This window comes from Aedes aegypti, chromosome 2 (assembly GCF_002204515.2).
Source record: "Aedes aegypti strain LVP_AGWG chromosome 2, AaegL5.0 Primary Assembly, whole genome shotgun sequence".
NCBI lineage: Eukaryota > Metazoa > Arthropoda > Insecta > Diptera > Culicidae > Aedes > Aedes aegypti.
The window spans coordinates 47,567,593-47,583,129 of NC_035108.1; the positions used below are offsets into that span (position 1 = coordinate 47,567,593).

General features: G+C 42.9%; 1 protein-coding gene across 6 annotated transcripts in view; it reads left to right on the forward strand.

Annotated features, from left to right (window-relative positions):
• Positions 1-15,537, forward strand: part of LOC5570536 — a 640,253-nt gene that overhangs the window by 563,356 nt on the left and 61,360 nt on the right. The gene's annotated exons all lie outside the window — the stretch shown is intronic.

A 15,537-nucleotide genomic window follows, 5' to 3' on the forward strand; every position in this document is an offset into this window, starting at 1 on the left:
TTCTCATTATTATCAAGAGAATAGTGTTCTGTAGAATTTTCAGCAGCTTTTGATAGGATTCATAAAGGCCCAAAGTCATATAAGCATATAGTTAAACTGCAAGTAGATTAACAATTTCTTAAATCCTTTATAGGATCACTGTGCAAAGCAATTTCACTGTCTGCAAGTAACCCATCAAAAAGGTTTCAAATTCCAGTGAATATATTCCACGCCAGACGAACCCTTCACAAAAATTTAGGCACCCGCGGCCAGGCGACTGCAAATTAAGCAATCAATTTAAATGCAATAATGATTACAAAAAGATTGTCGCGGATTTTTCCTCTTTTTTTTTTTTTTTTTGCTGCACATAATCAAAGTTGGTCCGCCCGCGATTATGTTGAGCTACGATCTAAGGAGATCGGGCACACGCTCGAGCTCAGATAGTTAGAAGAAGGTCGTGTGCCGTTCCCTTTCGCTAGTACAAGTCGCTCATTCGAGCCACCATTCACCTGAGTACTGCCACGGTACCGTCATGGTACCATGTTCCAATCCAATGAGGGCTTAAGTTTGACATTATTTAGGACATTTTTGAAGAAAAAAATGTAGGTATTAAGAACAGGGCTGTGCCAATTATGCGCTGAAATGGTCAATTGAATTGATGTCAAATGTCAACATTGAAAAACTACGTATTAATCCGGTTTTCGCTATGGTACGGTAACCATACACCGAGCTATGCTGAGCGCTGTCGGCGCTTTTTTGATTTAGCAGGGGGGATTTTGTATAGCATAGTTTGTAAAAATAAGAGCAATGTAAAAGAGAGGCAAGGGATTGGGGGAAGCAAGCGATTATGATGATCGGCCGTGCTGAACCGGACCCAAAATCGCAATCACTCACAGAACGACATATTTATGTGATAAATTGGATTGGTGGCCTGTGCCCAGCATGACTAAACTGTCATTTGATTTTTAAGGCTAGAAAAAAACGCACACACAAAAACGCCACACTAGAGCACGTTGCAAAAGGGGTATCAATTCATCTACTGATTAGATATGGTGGCCTTAACGAATCGATCAAAGTCTTCGTTCGATGGATTTAATCCAAGCGTTTGAGAGCTTGTTAATACAGCAACTAGAAACTTGTTCTTATTTTGTTTGGTAGATAAAATGAAAAATTCGGTTCGATAATATTTTGATTCCGACAACATGTCAATAGAATAATGTTGATGATTCTTACCAAATCCTGCTCAGGATTCTAACTGAATCCTGTTAAGATTTCAGACAGAATCCTGTTCAAAATTCCATCAGAATCCCGTCTATGATTCCATTAGAATCCTGTTCAAAATTTTGTCAGAATCCTAAACAGGATTCTGTCAGAATCCTACATAAGATTCTGTCGGAATCCTGAACAGGATTCCATCAGAAACCTGTTCAGGATTCCGTCAGAATCCTGCTGAAAATTCCATCAGAATCATGTTGAGAATTCCGACAGAATTTTATGCGGGATTCCGAAAGAATCCTGCTTTGGATTTCGAAAGGAATCCTGCTACTCAGGATGTCGACAGAGTCCTATTCAGTATTCCGAGAGAATCCTGCTCAGCATTCCACAGAATCCTGCTCAGGATTCCGACAGAATCCTGCTCAGGATTCCGACAGAATCCTGCTCAGGATTCCGACAGAATCCTGCTCATGATTCCGACAGAATCCTGCTCAGGATTCCGACAGAATCCTGCTCAGGATTCCGACAGAATCCTGCTCAGGATTCCGACAGAATCCTGCTCAGGATTCCGACAGAATCCTGCTTGGGATTCCGATATAATCTAGCTTAGTATTCCAAATGAATCCTGTTCAGGATTCCAACAGAATCCTCTTCAAGATTCCGACAGAATCCTGTTCAGGATTACGACAGAGTCCTATTCAGTATTCCGAGAGAATCCTGCTTAGGAATCCAACAGAATCCTGCTCAGGATTTCGACAGAATTCTGCTCAGGTTTCTGTCAGAATCATGTTCAGGATATCTACAGAATTCATGTTCATGTTCAGGATTCCGACAGAATCGTGTTCCGTATTCCGACATAATCCTGCTCAGATTCCGACACAATCCTGCTCAAGATTCCAAAAAAATCCTACTCAGAATTCCGACAGAATCCTACTCAGGATGTCGACAGAATCCTACTCAGGATGCCGACAAATTCTACTCAGGAATCCGACAGAATTCAATTCAAAAGTCCGACAGAATCTTGCTTCTGTCAGAATCCAGAGCAGGATTCTGTCAGAATCCTATTCAGTACTCCGCAGGATCCTGCTCCGAAATCCTGTTCAAGATTTCTACAAAATCCTCTTCAATATTCCAATAAAATCCTGCAAAAAATTCCGAAAGAATCCTGTTTAGGATTCCGACAGAATCTTACTCGGAATCCTGCACAGGAAACCGATAGAATCCAGCTCAGAATTTCGATAGAATCCTGCTCAGGATTCCGACGAAATCCTGCTCAGAATTCCGACAGAATCATGTTCAGGATTCCGACAGAATCCAGTTCAGTATTTCGACAGAATCCTGTTCAGGATTCCGACAGAATCCAACTCAAGATTCCGACAGAATCTTGTTTCTGTCAGAATCCAAAGCAGGATTCTGTCAGAATCCTATTCAGTACTCCGAAGAATCCTGCTCAGGATTGTGATAAAATCCTGCTCATGATTCCGATAAAACCCTGCTCAGGATTCCGACAGAATCATGTTCAGGATTCCGACAGAATCCTGTTCAGTATTCCGACAGAATGCTGTTCAGGATTTCGACAGAATCCTACTCAGGATTCTGACAGAATCCTACTCAGGTTTCTGACAGAACCCAACTCAAGATTCCGACTGAATCTTGCTTCTGTCAGAATCCTATTTAGTACTCCGTCCGAATCCTGCTCAGGATTCCGATAAAATCCTGCTCATGATTCCGATAAAACACTGCTCAGAATTCTGACAGAATCATGTTCAGGATTCCGACAGAATCCTGTTCAGTATTCCGACAGAATCCTGTTCTGGATTCCAACAAAATCCTATTCTGGATTCCAACAGAATCCTTCCCAGGATTGCTAAGAATTACGACAGAATCCTGCTCAGGATTCCGATTGAATCCTATTCAGGATTCCAAAAGAATATTCTTCAAGATTCTAACAGAATCTTGCTAAATATTACGTCAGAGTTCTGCTCAGGATTCCGACAGAATCCTGCACATGATTCCGACAGAATCCTACTCAGGATTCTGACAGAATCCTACTCAGGAATCTGACAGAATCCTACTCAGGATTCTGACAGAATCCTACTCAGGATTCTGACAGAATCCTGCTCAGGATTCCGAGAGAATTCTGCTCAGGATTCCGACAGAATCCTGCTCAGGATTCTGACAGAATCCTGCTCAGGATTCCGACAGAATCCTGCTCAGGATTCCGACAGAATCCTGCTCAGGATTCCGACAGAATCCTGCTCAGGATTCCGACAGAATCCTGCTCAGGATTCCGACAGAATCCTGCTCAGGATTCCGACAGAATCCTGCTCAGGATTCCGACAGAATCCTGCTCAGGATTCCGACAGAATCCTGCTCAGGATTCCGACAGAATCCTGCTCAGGATTCCGACAGAATCCTGCTCAGGATTCCGATAGAATCCTGCTCAGGATCCCGACAGAATCCTGCTCAGGATTTCGACAGAATCTTGCTCATGATGCCGACAGAATCCTACTCAGGATTCTGACAGAAGCCAACTCAAGATTCCGACAGAATCTTGCTTCTGTCAGGATTCCGACAGAATCCTGCTCAGGATTCCGACAGAATCCTGCTCAGGATTCCGACAGAATCCTGCTCAGGATTCCGACAGAATCCTGCTCAGGATTCCGACAGAATCCTGCTCAGGATTCCGATAGAATCCTGCTCAGGATCCCGACAGAATCCTGCTCAGGATTTCGACAGAATCTTGCTCATGATGCCGACAGAATCCTACTCAGGATTCTGACAGAAGCCAACTCAAGATTCCGACAGAATCTTGCTTCTGTCAGAATCCTGAGCAGGATTCTGTCAGTATCCTATTCAGTACTCCGACAGAATCCTGCTCAGGATTCCGATTAAATGCTGTTCAGGATTCCAACAAAATCCTCTTCAAGATTCCATTAGAATCCTGCTTAGAATTTTGACAGAATCCTATTCAGGATTTCGACAAAATCTTACTCAAAATCCTGTCTGGATTTCGCTAGGATCCTGTTCAGGATTCCGACAGAATCCTGCTCAGGATTCTAACAGAATTCTCTTTAAGATTCCAACAGAAACCTTATCAGGATTCCTACCGAATCCTGTCCTGAGGTCCTGTAATTTCCCAATGCTAATCATATGGCATGCAAAGCAAACTTACTAGATATAAATGTGTTGCCGAATTGATTCGCAATTTGAGTACCATTGCCGTAAATAACATTTAAAAAAAATCTCAGATTATGCTACCAAATAGAATACAATACATTTCCAGTAAGATCACGATGTCATCCCATAAGATCGAAAGCCGTGACACTCCATAAATATCTCCACATCCACACGATCTCTGCTTCCAGCGAAGATGACCTGAACTTCGGTAGCACCCATTTGTTACCACCATTGTTTTTATTACTCACAAACAATTGGCAAAGCGAATCAACTCGTCCCATTAGCATTAGCATCCGTAAAACGAATTCCTTGCCACCGCACCATCGCCAGAGAAACACTTTCCAGCCTTTCTCCTTCTCGATCCTCACAAGATCATCTCCTAACCTAAGAGCGCGCGCCGAGGCAAGTGCCTTTTAAGACCCTAACAACTCCGTGACAATGTCATTATTAGCGACCGCTGTTGGTCGGAAACGAAAATAAAAGCAAAAAACCCGTGGCCCATCAGTGTCGTGCTTTTGTTTCCAAGTTCAAGACAGAAAAAATCGAACCCCTCGCGCATTCGGAGGGTGATCAATAGCGTAGGACCTTGAGGGTGCTGCGCTCACCGGTGTCGGCTTGATTTAGTCGTTTTCCCTGAAACAAAGTGTTAGCATACGCTCCACCCCGCTTGAATTCGCTTCGAGCATCGAACAGTCGGTCGGAGCCGGATGTGCGAGGGGCTCTGTGTTGGGCGCCAAACGAGTTTTGTGATTTTGTTTTAATAGGATAAGGTCCGCGTCGCGAAACGTGCGATGCAAATGAGATATGGTCTCGGCGAACGAATGATACACTTAGGGTACAGCGCTCGTCAGGGTCGAGCGGATTGCGAGAAACAATCGGATTGGATCCGGTGTGGTTTATAACCATTTTGGAATGAAGGAAGTTGTGGCGTTTGGCGCCGAAAGGGTATGTGGATTTTATTTGTCTCATTATGGCTCCAAAATGTCGTCAAAGAGGAGTTATCAGGATGTTCTTAAACTATCTTAAAAGTTTTCAAATTACATCGCAGAATTTCAACTATTTTATATTTCAAGAGTTCAGCCGAAAGAGAAAACTTAATTTTTACTCCCTGTTACAAGTGTTCCAAGGTAAACAAATTTTTCAACAACTTCAAACACATCACCATCAAACACTACTTCAGCACCAACACAGCCTACCTCTATCTCTATCTGCAAACATGTACTTCATTTTGGTAGAATCAAGGGTCAGGCCTTTCTTCGCTGTCTCCCTCTTCAGAGGCACAAAGGTCTCATCCACTGACCTGTGATCGATCCCAATAAGGTCGATATCGTCCGCAAAGCCAAGGAGCATGTGCGACCATGTGATGATAGTTCTGTTTCTCAGCACTCCAGATCTTCTAATAGCACCCTCGAGTGTAATGTTGAACAGTAAATTCGGTAGTGGGTCTGCCTGCTTCAATTCGTCTAACGTCTCAAACTAGGTTGACACCTCATCTGCAATCCGTACACTTGATTTGGAACCAACCACCGGAGCACGTATCAGCCTAATTAGTTTCGTCTGAAAACCATGTTCAGACATCATCTACCACAGCTCATTTCGTTTCACTGAATCGTACGCCGTCTTGAAATCAATAAACTGATGGTGAGTCTATAAGTTATACTCCCTGAATCTATCTAGGATCGAAGCTTGATATCGCCGACAAAGGACTCTATGACGAAGCACCAATTTCATGAGATGAATGAGCATCAATATTAAAATTGTTCAAATCACTCCATAACGCTTCGATTACTGTTTATCGTAAGAAGCCCATCAATTCCCACCGCATAATTGCCGGTCAGTTATAATTCAATTAGCGACAATAAAAGACACATCAAGTCGTTCCCCTGCTTCCAGAGATCGCCAATGTAGATCATCCTCAGACAGCATTTATTACGATGACTTTCTCGTACTGGAATCCGTTTTTTCTCTCATTGACAATGACGCGAAGAAGACAGCCCCCGCTGGAGACGATGAGCCTTCCATCAAGAGTTTATTTTCCTTTGAAATCCAAACGATTTTTCTTGTCTCAAGTTGACGGTCGGTTGGTTAGTGGACGTCCTGAACGGCGTTGGGCGTTGGAAAACGAGTTGTAATTGTTGCGATCGCGAAAGAACAACAGCGCACTTTCGCTGTTAGGTATCCATTAAGCAATAACAAACATTACGCTAGTGGAGGGCTGTCGCAAGGAAAGTGATTTCAATCAACGTACTACATTCGATTCGCAAAGAGCTTTCTTGCGTTGGATTCCATTGGAGAGCGAACAAATTCAATGACTCGCTGATTTCATTCATGCTGTAACTAATGTAGCGATTTGTTTTTTTATCGATGAATAGTTTCCATATCGATTGAATCGAATGGAACAATTGATTTTGCCCTCGTCATTCGAATGTGATTCCTATCACAACTAAGAACGTGAAATTAATTTCTCACTTTGTTACCTTTTGGATGTATATGAAACATATTCAGCAACACTGGAAACCAATGACATCTATTTGCAATGTTGCCAGGAACATTTTTGCAACATAAACAGCAGCACATTGAAGATTGTTGAACATCGTTAACTTTGGAAGAAAAATAAATAAAGTTTTGTCCGAACAGAAGTGGTCTGTGGTAAGGCTGGGTCTCGCAACCACACTGAGTGACATAATTTTCGCACGGTTATAAACCCACCCGTTGCTCTATAAATAAATGATCGAAAATTTGAATTTCTAATTCGGCTGGTTACGCTTTCGGACTGCCCGATTCGGCTTTGTTGTTTGGAATGCCCACATTTGGGTCGGGGTTTGGCTTACAAAGTCCACCACCGTTGAACAAACAGTGCTGCTTATTCAAATATGCAACCTCGCTTCGTGGCAGAAAATCATAAATTCAGCGCCAAACTACTTCCCGGTTGAGGGTGGAGAGCAATGCTTGATGATTTTTATTGACGCTGAGATTGATTGCGGGCGACTTGGGTTCGTCGCTTGACGCCGCGGGAGGTCTCCTGTGTTGAAATTTGTTTTGATGGCTTAATCTAGCTTCTAAAATTTGTATCTCTAGCTTGAAACCATTCTATTTCGTAATTTCGTTTGGCCTTCGCAATCGACCCTAATATATGACACTTCCAAAATTTCGAATCACTCTCTCATCGCGTTAATCGCTCAAATCAACAATTGCACCGGATCGCGCAATTGTGATCGCAGAAATTTAAAGTCCACACACCACACCATAACAATCGCCAGGCACCTTCAAATCAATGTTTACCTAAGCTGGAACGGCCGAATCAACAACGTTCCAAGTCCATTTGCATAATGGTACGAGGAGCTCAAAATTGGCCACCGTGCCGATATTACATAAATAAGTAACGACGACGACGACGACGACGACGACGACGACGACGACGAAGCCGAAGTCGAGCGGTGAGAAGGAGTAAACGAGTTCAACCTTCCTCCTACGGTGGCCAACAAGCAAGCAAGAAAGGCGAACAGCGAAAGCAAGATTCAGGGAAAATAGGGGGCAAATATCCAGCGTTTGCTAATTTCGCTCGGAACGAAATGAAACCGAATTCACTGCTCACGAAGTTTTCTCTCGTTGCAGCTAGATGTTTCCAATTTCTTCCCAATATGTTCTAAGCTGGATAGATTGTACTTTGAGGGAATTTCAACATATCAAAACTAATCAAGCGATTACAAGCTGTGATTGATGATCATTAGACAGAAATACTAGTATTGCCGAAATAATGTCGAATGCCAAATTTAAACAAATGTCAAGCTTCTCTCAGAAGCTGTGCAAGCTTCTCTCAGAAGCTGCGAAAGCTTCTCTCAGAAGCTGCGAAAGCTTCTCTCAGAAGCTGCGAAAGCTTCTCTCAGAAGCTGCGAAAGCTTCTCTCAGAAGCTGCGAAAGCTTCTCTCAGAAGCTGCGAAAGCTTCTCTCAGAAGCTGCGAAAGCTTCTCTCAGAAGCTGCGAAAGCTTCTCTCAGAAGCTGCGAAAGCTTCTCTCAGAAGCTGCAAAAGCTTTTCTCAGAAGCTGCGAAAGCTTCTCTCAGAAGCTGCAAAAGCTTTTCTCAGAAGCTGCGAAAGCTTCTCTCAGAAGCTGCGAAAGCTTCTCTCAGAAGCTGCGAAAGCTTCTCTCAGAAGCTGTGAAAGCTTCTCTCAGAAGCTGCGAAAGCTTCTCTCAGAAGCTGCGAAAGCTTCTCTCAGAAGCTGCGAAAGCTTCTCTCAGAAGCTGCGAAAGCTTCTCTCAGAAGCTGCGAAAGCTTCTCTCAGAAGCTGCGAAAGCTTCTCTCAGAAGCTGTGAAAGCTTCTCTTAGAAGCTGTGAAGCTTCTCTCAGAAGCTGTGAAGCTTCTCTCAGAAGCTGTGAAGCTTCTCTCAGAAGCTGTGAAGCTTCTCTCAGAAGCTGTGATCCTTCTCTCAGAAGCTGTGAAGCTTCTCTCAGAAGCTGTGAAGCTTCTCTCAGAAGCTGTGAAGCTTCTCTCAGAAGCTGTGAAGCTTCTCTCAGAAGCTGTGAAGCTTCTCTCAGAAGCTGCGAAAGCTTCTCTCAGAAGCTGCGAAAGCTTCTCTCAGAAGCTGCGAAAGCTTCTCTCAGAAGCTGCGAAAGCTTCTCTCAGAAGCTGCGAAAGCTTCTCTCAGAAGCTGCGAAAGCTTCTCTCAGAAGCTGTGAAGCTTCTCTCAGAAGCTGTGAAGCTTCTCTCAGAAGCTGCGAAAGCTTTTCTCAGAAGCTGCGAAAGCTTCTCTCAGAAGCTGCGAAAGCTTCTCTCAGAAGCTGCGAAAGCTTCTCTCAGAAGCTGCGAAAGCTTCTCTCAGAAGCTGCGAAAGCTTCTCTCAGAAGCTGCGAAAGCTTCTCTCAGAAGCTGCGAAAGCTTCTCTCAGAAGCTGCGAAAGCTTCTCTCAGAAGCTGCGAAAGCTTCTCTCAGAAGCTGCGAAAGCTTCTCTCAGAAGCTGCGAAAGCTTCTCTCAGAAGCTGCGAAAGCTTCTCTCAGAAGCTGTGAAGCTTCTCTCAGAAGCTGTGAAGCTTCTCTCAGAAGCTGCGAAAGCTTTTCTCAGAAGCTGCGAAAGCTTCTCTCAGAAGCTGCGAAAGCTTCTCTCAGAAGCTGCGAAAGCTTCTCTCAGAAGCTGCGAAAGCTTCTCTCAGAAGCTGCGAAAGCTTCTCTCAGAAGCTGCGAAAGCTTCTCTCAGAAGCTGCGAAAGCTTCTCTCAGAAGCTGCGAAAGCTTCTCTCAGAAGCTGCGAAAGCTTCTCTTAGAAGCTGCGAAAGCTTCTCTTAGAAGCTGTGAAGCTTCTCTCAGAAGCTGTGAAGCTTCTCTCAGAAGCTGTGAAGCTTCTCTCAGAAGCTGTGAAGCTTCTCTCAGAAGCTGTGAAGCTTCTCTCAGAAGCTGTGAAGCTTCTCTCAGAAGCTGTGAAGCTTCTCTCAGAAGCTGTGAAGCTTCTCTCAGAAGCTGTGAAGCTTCTCTCAGAAGCTGTGAAGCTTCTCTCAGAAGCTGTGAAGCTTCTCTCAGAAGCTGTGAAGCTTCTCTCAGAAGCTGTGAAGCTTCTCTCAGAAGCTGTGAAGCTTCTCTCAGAAGCTGTGAAGCTTCTCTCAGAAGCTGTGAAGCTTCTCTCAGAAGCTGTGAAGCTTCTCTCAGAAGCTGTGAAGCTTCTCTCAGAAGCTGTGAAGCTTCTCTCAGAAGCTGTGAAGCTTCTCTCAGAAGCTGTGAAGCTTCTCTCAGAAGCTGTGAAGCTTCTCTCAGAAGCTGTGAAGCTTCTCTCAGAAGCTGTGAAGCTTCTCTCAGAAGCTGTGAAGCTTCTCTCAGAAGCTGTGAAGCTTCTCTCAGAAGCTGTGAAGCTTCTCTCAGAAGCTGTGAAGCTTCTCTCAGAAGCTGTGAAGCTTCTCTCAGAAGCTGTGAAGCTTCTCTCAGAAGCTGTGAAGCTTCTCTCAGAAGCTGTGAAGCTTCTCTCAGAAGCTGTGAAGCTTCTCTCAGAAGCTGTGAAGCTTCTCTCAGAAGCTGTGAAGCTTCTCTCAGAAGCTGTGAAGCTTCTCTCAGAAGCTGTGAAGCTTCTCTCAGAAGCTGTGAAGCTTCTCTCAGAAGCTGTGAAGCTTCTCTCAGAAGCTGTGAAGCTTCTCTCAGAAGCTGTGAAGCTTCTCTCAGAAGCTGTGAAGCTTCTCTCAGAAGCTGTGAAGCTTCTCTCAGAAGCTGTGAAGCTTCTCTCAGAAGCTGTGAAGCTTCTCTCAGAAGCTGTGAAGCTTCTCTCAGAAGCTGTGAAGCTTCTCTCAGAAGCTGTGAAGCTTCTCTCAGAAGCTGTGAAGCTTCTCTCAGAAGCTGTGAAGCTTCTCTCAGAAGCTGTGAAGCTTCTCTCAGAAGCTGTGAAGCTTCTCTCAGAAGCTGTGAAGCTTCTCTCAGAAGCTGTGAAGCTTCTCTCAGAAGCTGTGAAGCTTCTCTCAGAAGCTGTGAAGCTTCTCTCAGAAGCTGTGAAGCTTCTCTCAGAAGCTGTGAAGCTTCTCTCAGAAGCTGTGAAGCTTCTCTCAGAAGCTGTGAAGCTTCTCTCAGAAGCTGTGAAGCTTCTCTCAGAAGCTGTGAAGCTTCTCTCAGAAGCTGTGAAGCTTCTCTCAGAAGCTGTGAAGCTTCTCTCAGAAGCTGTGAAGCTTCTCTCAGAAGCTGTGAAGCTTCTCTCAGAAGCTGTGAAGCTTCTCTCAGAAGCTGTGAAGCTTCTCTCAGAAGCTGTGAAGCTTCTCTCCGAAGCTGTGAAGCTTCTCTCCGAAGCTGTGAAGCTTCTCTCCGAAGCTGTGAAGCTTCTCTCAGAAGCTGTGAAAGCTTCTCTCAGAAGCTGTGAAAGCTTCTCTCAGAAGCTGTGCAGCTTCTCTCAGAAGCTGTGCAGCTTCTCTCAGAAGCTGTGCAGCTTCTCTCAGAAGCTGTGAAAGCTTCTCTCAAAAGCTGTTAAAGCTTCTCTCAGAAGCTGTGAAAGCTTCTCTCAGAAGCTGTGAAAGCTTCTCTCAGAAGCTGTGAAAGCTTCTCTCAGAAGCTGTGAAAGCTTCTCTCAGAAGCTGTGAAAGCTTCTCTCAGAAGCTGGGAAAGCTTCTCTCAGAAGCTGTGAAAGCTTCTCTCAGAAGCTGTGAAAGCTTCTCTCAGAAGCTGTGAAAGCTTCTCTCAGAAGCTGTGAAAGCTTCTCTCAGAAGCTGTGAAAGCTTCTCTCAGAAGCTGCGAAAGCTTCTCTCAGAAGCTGTGAAAGCTTCTCTCAGAAGCTGCGAAAGCTTCTCTCAGAAGCTGTGAAAGCTTCTCTCAGAAGCTGTGAAAGCTTCTCTCAGAAGCAATAAAAGTTTCTCGCAGAAGCTAGGAAAGCTTCTCGCAGAAGCTAGGAAAGCTTCTCGTAGAAGCAGTAGAAAGTTTCTGGTAGAAGCTTTGAAAACTTCACAAAAGCTGTAAAAACTTCCCACATAAGATGAAAAAAACAATAAATGGTTTGGAAAGCTGGAAAGCTGAAACAGGAAAAACTTTCAATGGAAGCTGTAAAAGCATTTCTCAGAAGCTGTGAAAGCTTCTCTTAGAAGCAAGGAAAGCTTCTCGCAGAAGCTAGGAAAGCTTCTCGCGTAAGCTAGGAACGCTTCTCATAAAAGCTGTGAAAGTTTTTCAACGAAACTTTGAAAACATCTCGCAAAAGCTGTGAAAGCTTCAGATGTTAAAGCTTCTCGCAAAGTAAGTGAAAGCTTTTCGTAGATATTGGGAAATCTTACAAAAGCTGTGATAGCTTCTCGTAAACGCTGTGAAAGTTTTCGACAGAAGATATAGAAACTATATTCTGTCAAAAGCTTCGAAAACTAATCGCAAAAGCTGTGAAAGCTTCGCTTAGAAAGTATAAAATCTTTTCGCAACAGTTGTGAAACCTCCTCGCAAAGTCTGTGCAATCTTCTCGCAGAAGTTCTATGAATTCCTCATTGATTTCCACAGGATTTTTATGAGACTCCAGTAATGGTCTCGGAGATTATCTCCGAAGTTTCGTCAGTCATTACTCTTCCGCGATTCCAGAAGAAATTCTACTAAGAGTCGAATGTCCACCAATATATTTCCCAACACACCATCAAGGAACTTTTACAGTTATTTCACCAAGAATTCCTAATTCCTTTATACTATGGATTTAACTTCATACTTCTTCCAGATTCCTGTAAATCATACAAAAAATAGTCCAAGAGGGTCCTAAAGCGCTGTCTCATTTTTAGTGCTGAACGCTGAAGTTTAGGCCAAAAACACATTTATACTCCATTTTTCAATGATTTTCGTTTTTTTAAGTCCAAAAAACATTTTTTCTAGATTTTGTTACACCCCTTGGCTTAAAATCAAATTTTGGAGTATTTTTTGTTTTCCGTGTCCCTTCTGAAATGTCAGATAGGAACAACCCCAGTGTTAAAACTAAAACTCCTGTCAAACATGATCAAAAGTGTCAAGGTTCATTTATGGGCCCAATTTTGAATTTAAAGTTGAAGTCGGTGCAGTACCATGCTCTTTCGTGTTATTAAATAAAAAAAAGATTTCATTAAACATTTTAGGGCTCTATTCTGCCCATAACTGCATGTTTGTAACATTCGACAAAAGTAGGCATTGAGTAAATGGAATACCAAGTTTGCATTTTATGGCAATATGGGAAGAAACTAAAATTTCAAAAGATTGTCAGGAACTCAATAGTGCTTATTTGAGGCTGAAATTTTATACAACTCCTATCGCATACTGGGTGAATAGTCAGAAAATAATTATGATAGAAATTTCATTCCTATGACATTACAAGGCTTATGTCAAATCTCAACGTGACTCTTATGCGGTTGTAATTACCAATGTGACAAAACAACTTGGTATTTTTTTCGAATTTTCTAGAACAATTTCACAGATTTCAGTAAGTTGATCGAAAGAATTTATCATTTGATGACTCTCCCCGGTATTAACTCGAAATTGTCAAAAATGTCGAATGTGACAAATATGCAGTTATGGGCAGTATTGTTCTTGCAGAAATTCCTCCAGTGATACTTTCCGCAGTTCCGCTTGAGATTACTTCTGGTATTCTTTCAGTATAATGCTGGCATCTCTATATTTTTCTTTAAATTTGTTTCGATGTACGCCTAATGGTAAGCAGGGTTCTTAAAGATCTGTTTATTGGTTTCCATCAGAAATTTTTCAAGAAAATCTTCTTCGAATGGGTTCAAAAAATCATCTGCGGATTCCAATGGGACTTTCACTAGAAATTGCTCCAAGAATTTATCCAGAAATTCATCCAAAGTTACCTTCAGATATTCATTAGAGCTTCCTCAGTAGATACCTCCAAGTGTTTTCTAATAGTTTTTTTAGGAGAATTGTCAAGGTTTTCTTGTTGTTAATTTTTCATTGTTTTCTTAATACTTCCCATAAAGAAAAATCCACTTCTCCTTGAATTATATCCCAATATTTTTCATTAACTTCTTAAAACAGACCTTAGAAAATTCCATAGTTATTGGTATTATGACGACTCGCTTGGACTCGCCGAACAGTATCAATAGTTTCAATTTCCACGTTCCGATACCTATTTGGTAATCTTCAAAGCCACTTAAGCTTCATAAAAAGCGTAATATCAAATCTGATTCGAAACCTATCAGCCCTCCAATGCCTTTGGTCGATAAACGAGACCTATTGTTTTCCCTCATCAAACGCATCTTTTAACGATACCCGATAGTGTTCAGCATAACTCATGATGCCGCTGCCTGCATTCTGGTACGGCACACGACAATGGCGCGAGGACGGTATCGCGAAGGTGAGATAGCGTTCCGGTGGATCCGGATAATGATCTCTCGCCGCGTGTGTGCATATGAGTTTACATGCATGTTACACACGTAGCCATCCATATACATATTGCATAAACATTGTTCTTAGCACTTTTACGTTGACCGTTTTGGATCTTCTTCGGATCAGAGGAGGAGGAGGTGGTCGGGAGCTAGAGACATTAGACGCGTGCGCGTTGCATTGTGTGCAGTGGCGCGTGATATTTGACCTCCATCACGTCCAAAACGATGCGCTTTTTTGCATGCCGGGCTGCACGGAGGTCCGGGTTTCTAAGAAGCTGGCAAAATATGCAATACTTTTGGTCATAATCCATAATCGCCAGGGACTTTCATATTTTTAAATTTTTCTACAATAGTTGTCACTTCTTCCAAATCAGTCTCCCAGGAATTTTGAAAAACCTTCTCTTAATTTAAAATGCTTTCCAAATCCTGAGCAACATGATTTTCAATTCGACTAGTGAGCCCTAAATTAAAATTGTATGCGTTTTCGAACTGCATAGCAAGTTTTTGAGATGTTTTCGCAATTAGTTTGTAACAATTTGTTTTTCTCTTCCAATACCGGAATTTACTTCTGAGGTTTTTTCAAAATTTTAGATAATTTCCAAAAGAGCTTTGAGCTAGAGTCCACTTGAGATTTGTGCCATGATTTTTCTTGAATCTGGACCACTGAGCGGCACCAGCTCTGGGAAAACGATCATCGATCGAGTGGACGAACGAGAATGGACGAGCCGAGTGTGCATAATGTCCATCACCGTCAGTGATCTTGAGTGCTGCTAGGTTCCTTGAAAATGCCAATTAAACCAGCTGATACGGTTCACGTGCAGGAAGGCATCACTGCATTTTATGCATACAATCAACACAACCCGATCGGACCGATCTAATGGCTGGACTGGAATTAGAATGTATTTCTTTGGGAGATATCTAACTTGACGAAGGCTCGCTTGTCCGTTTAGGTTATATGCATGCATAATTAATACCATTAATCCGGACAGACCTGGCAGCGCCTTGGGTGGATTCGGTTTCCTTGTTAGATTTGTTTTAAATAATAGAAAAATCTACAACATACACAGAAATTCGCTTCGGGCGCAGCTTTTTAACAAGATCGCAGGGCAATTGAGGGAAAAACATTTAATATCACTGCCAAGTCATTCAACGTTTTGTCCAGAATGGTAATAAAGCACCCCGCATTCGATTGACGACAATGTAGCTGATCTATCTGACCACATGAAAACCACACATCTAGCGCGATCAGGTTGTTCCTAATCGAACCACAACCATGAGTATATTGTTTCCTCTGTAGGTCCTCGCCATCAAAGCGCCATGTTGCAACGCGATCCATTCACGGTAAACATTGTTACCACGAAAAAACGCCGG